This window comes from Penaeus vannamei, chromosome 34, assembly GCF_042767895.1.
Source record: "Penaeus vannamei isolate JL-2024 chromosome 34, ASM4276789v1, whole genome shotgun sequence".
NCBI classification, from domain to species: Eukaryota; Metazoa; Arthropoda; class Malacostraca; order Decapoda; family Penaeidae; genus Penaeus; species Penaeus vannamei.
The window spans coordinates 905,027-910,026 of NC_091582.1; the positions used below are offsets into that span (position 1 = coordinate 905,027).

Genomic DNA, 5,000 nt, shown 5'->3' on the forward strand with positions numbered 1-5,000 from the left:
TGATGACCTTTGTCCACATGGGTGCACTTAGAATGATCCTGGCTGCTTCGTTTTGTATTGTTTCCAGTTTTTCTTTTAATGTTGTGCTGGAAGCAATGAGGGCGACAGATGCATAGTCAATAATAGGGCGGACAGCATGTACATAGAATGATCTTAGTACTTTGTGTCCTGCTCCTATGTGTCTCCCTGCCATGACTTTCATGACTGACAGTCTTTCTTTGGTTCTGTCAAGCAGGTATTAGATCTCCTTTTTGAAAGTGAGTGTGTGTCCTATCCATACACCAAGGTATAGGTAGTCCTTAAACCATTCCAGATCCATACCCTGCACAGTGAGGTTTTTGTTTCTGACATTAGTTCTCAGAGCCATTGCTTTGGATTTTGCTGCCGATATTTTTAGACCCGTCCTACAACACTCTTCAGACAATGCTGAGCTCTAGTTAGGCTGTGATTGCCAGAGGCTATGATTGCCAAGTCATCATCATAAGAGATGATCTTGCATCCCTCTGGCAGGTGAATGTCGAGCATGTTGGACATGAGGGTATTGAACAGGGCTGGAGAACTGAGAACCCCTCCCTGAGGAGTTTCATTTTCAAGTGGCATGTGCTGCAAGAGGTGGCCTAGAAATCTGACATTTGCTGACCTATTTTCAAAATAGTCAGCTATCCAGGCCAAGGGTCTGCCTTTGACTCCTTTGTGGATTAGGGCTCTTGAATGGCAAGCGGGCTTGCCGCTTGCCAATTCAAAAGCCTTCTCCAGGTCGAGGAAGACAACCACGGCGGGCGAGGTGCAGATTGTGCTTAAGAGTGTAGAAATGCAGTGCTCTTACCCCTTGTGAAGCCATGTAGGTGTTCATGAGGGGGTCCCGTCTTCCATTGGAGCCTGTTGAGTACCATCTTTTCATCTGTTTTACCCAGGCAGCTGAGGAGATGGGATTTTACTTGTCAGGCTCTTTTGGTTTTGGGATGGAAACTATTGTGGTTTGTTTCCAGCTCTGGGGCAACGTGGCAGTTTGCCAGGATTTGTTGATAACCTGCAAGAATGCAAGTTCTCCTACCAGGCCTAAATGCAAAATGATGGGTGGGAGATCCCATCAGATCCCGGTGCTGATCCAGAGCTGGTTTTGTATGACTTTCTTAGTTCCCCAAGAGAGAACAAGGCATCCGTGTCATCGGATTCGAGAGCATTGTCTCTGATGAGAGCGTCTTCCTGGATTTAAGTTTTGTTATTTTTCCCTCATCACTGGAGGCAGGTTGTTGTTGCTGGTTCAAGCTGAGAACTCAAGCACCAATCTGTTAGCCTCTGACTGTAGATCATGATGAGTGCATTTCGGGACTTCGTGGGTTGTCGCTTGCCTGACCCGTTTCCACAACTCTGTAAGGCTGGTCTGGTTTCCAAAAGTCTGGCACCATTCCAGCCATTCATCCTGCCTTACTCTGTTGGCGGTTTCCTTGACATTCACGACAGCTTCCCTGAACAGGGCCAGATTGTCGGGAGTTCTTTGTCGTCGGATTTTTTTTCCTGCACATATTAACCCTGTGGTTGACCTCTTTGATCTCGTCATTATAGTACCAGGCGTTTTTGTGAGTTCTGGACCATGGGCGAGTTTTGGGGATGGTTTTTGAGGCTGCCTGATTTATGGCCTGGATTAGCCTTGCCTCTAGCACATCCACATTTTCATTATTGTTGGATTCATTGTCTTTCAGACATCGAGCCAAGCCTTCCTGGAAGGCAAACTAGTTGGCCTTGTCTGTTTTCCATTTAGGAATGTGATGTGGTCTTTGGGCTGGACCTGCATCCATTAGGGTGGTGACTATGCCGTAGTGATCACTAGTAACCGTATCATCGACACACCACCGAAATCTCTCCACCATTGTTGCCGTGGCAAAGGTAAGGTCTAGGACCCCTCCCCTCACATGCGTTGGTTCTTTCGTGTTGAGAAGAGCGATTTCAGGGAACGTGTCAAGCACTTCTGCTATATGAATGCCTGCCGCGTTCGGCCTGTTGCGGGGATTCAGCATGGATATGTTTCCCCCTATGATCACTCGGTCTTGTGCTGCGGTAGCACAGACCTGGTTTAAATCTAAGCTCTCACACAGTGGTTTGCTATATACATTATATATTTTTAAAGGACCCCCAGGCAGCTGAATCTCAACAGCAAGAGATTCAACGCCATCTCCACAGTGCGGCGGATTGGCTATTAAGGAGCATGGGATTGCTTCTTTTACCAGGGTCATCAGGCCTCTAGCACCATCCAGGTTTGGAGTGGTGAAGACATGATAGCCTGAGAAGCACACAGATCCCATAGTTAGTGTCTCCTGGAGCATGACGACGTCAATGCTCCTTGCTCGCACTATTGACTGGAGAAACGAGTTTTTGCTTTTATAGCTGCAGATATTCCACTGCAGAACGCTTAGATTGTGTGCCATGATGGTTACTCAGTGTCACTTGCTCCAGCTTCAGATGCGCCAGTGCTGGTGGTATCTGATAAATATAGACCCTCGTTGATTGGGGATTGTACAACTTCCTCAAAGTCAGACACTCCGGTTAAGGGTCTACCGAGAGGTGTGGAACCTAGCTTGGAAGTGCCACCTCGAGTCAGGGGATCAAACTTTGGCTGTACAGACTCGGCCTGCAGTGGGGGCTTCTGCTGCACAGTTTCAATCTGTCCTGACAGACTAGCTGGGGTTTCACATGATGCTTCTCCCTGCTACAAGGGAGGTGTGATCACGTCACTGCAGCCCAGGCGAATGTTAGAAACCAGTTTCCCGCAGGCCCAGGCTGCACCAAGAAGTGTGAAAGAGAGGGCGAGGGTCAGGCACCAAAAAGCCGCCCATGGTGCGAGGCCACAAACTATGTCCAGGAACAGGGGTCCAGATCAGGTTTGCAACCACGTTCTCCAAGGGAGCAGTAAGGGGGCAATTAATACCAGAGAAAGCCTGGCCAATTGTCGAGGCGAACCACGATAAATTGGCGTAGCTCTCTGTGTAGTTTGTTGTCAAATAATCTCGAAATAAGTCAGAGTTAAGTGACTTTGTTTAGCAGGATCACGCCAAGTGGGTGACAATAATACCACCACGTCAAGTGGGTGATCTCTGTGTGCACCACAGGCAAACTGTGCGCACCCATGGCGTAAAAAAAAGTCTGTTTCGAAGGGTAGTGAGGAGTGATTGAGCGAGGTCAAACCGGGTCAACCTTTATATTGTAGCCGACCCCCGCAACTTGTAGCACGGAATTCTTCCCCCAGGTTGGGTCCAGATCCACAGCCTATCCTCTCGCCCTCACCATCAGCAGCTTCTCGGAGACGCATACCGAGACCTGATTGGTTGACCACGGACACCTCATGGTTCGCTTATTGGACCGCAGGCTCCCCTCGTTCCTGGGTGGCTGGCACAGCTCAGACCCACTTAAGCTCCGGCACCCGGGCCAAGTTCAGCACTCACGATCCTCCAACTGAGCAAGACACACAGCAAGTAGCAACAAGGCCTACCCAGGCCATAGCCGTGAGGTGAGCCGCCCCGGCTCTCCCCGTTGACCTCCACCACACCAGCCATACCTGTGGGCGGTCACATCCACACCCAAAAGCTCCTTAAAGAGATGATTGACACCAGTCTATGACGGATGCAAATCCATTGCCATAATATTCGACCCTAGCCAGCTCGGTGGCGTACACGCGGGCGTATATTTAGAACCATGTCATGCGGTCTACACCTCGTGCATGAATATGGTATGCCATATTGATAGTGACATCCATATCACTCTGCCACCTACCCTCGCCTCGCCCTCGAGGTGTTGAAAACAGCTCCTCGAGGTTGACCTGATGTTCATACTGCTTCATCCGCTGAGACACGGATCTGCTGACGTCGGGCGTACGTCCTCGTCTTCCACTGGACTTGACATTGGAGACCCGAGGCCTTACTGCGGATTTGTTTGCCTTTCCTATGCATCCAATATGCTTTTGCATAGCATGCCCCAAACACTAATAAAAGAAGAATCATGCCTATCAAGGTAACATATACAGGATAATAAAAGTGTATGAAATTCTGACAACCCCATGTCCACGTCCTGAAACTTACTAACATCCCCTAGATGTAATTTGGGGATCGTGATGTTGATTGTCGGCAAGGTCAAGAGCAATAGCCTAATCACTATAGGATCTACGGCGACGTCTGTAACGAAGGATTTGATTAATGGAACTTTTAATGACAGGGAACTTAACCTACAGTGGTGGGGTAGCAGAAGGGTTCCCTGGAACAACCTATTTGGCTGAAGCTCCTTGCAAGTAATAGTGGCGGCAACGTCGGTGTATCCCTACTGCCCACCAGTATTATCCATGTAAGTGGTTAACACCTCTTATATCTGATCCCACCGCTGCCTCCAGATATAAGAGGTGTTAACCTCCTATATGGATAATACTGGTGGACAGTAGTGATACACTGACGTGGCTGTCCTGTTTATTGGTTAGAGTACCACACACTTAGATATAAACACAATATGACTCTTGGTGCTGGTGGAAGCAGAGGCCAGTGAGCCCAAACATGGAAGTGGCCTCGTGGAGTGGTCATCACCCGGCCAGCAGGCAGGCAGCGTGAGCGAATAACTGAGGATGAGCGAGACCCACCCTGCTGAGGGCAGGCTCGCCGAGGGTGAGACATAGTCAACCTCTGCTGACCTCTTGTAGGCCTGATGAGTGCCCAAGGCAGGCTTGGGCTATATTTAGGTGCAGGCAGATAGCGAGCGTGGGTATGCACGAGGGCTATCACCTCATGGTGTGAACACGGTGCTTTCTCACCAAAAGGCATGTGGCACGCTGCTTGAAAATGAATGTATGGAAACAAATGAAACTTTTCACATAGAAGTGGCGTGGCACATCGCAGTTGCTTAATGGACTGGAATTGTCCTCTTTATTTTTTTTATTTTTATCATTTTTGGTAGAATTATCAAATGTTGATTGATTCACTGTCTGGAAGAGTCATAGTTGTGCTTGAGCAGGCGCATATCGC

General features: G+C 48.8%; 1 non-coding gene across 1 annotated transcript in view; it reads left to right on the forward strand.

The window, feature by feature from the left end:
• The window catches only part of LOC113830498 (uncharacterized), a 13,422-nt gene that overhangs the window by 7,334 nt on the left and 1,088 nt on the right, over nucleotides 1–5,000 (forward strand). The window lies entirely within an intron of this gene.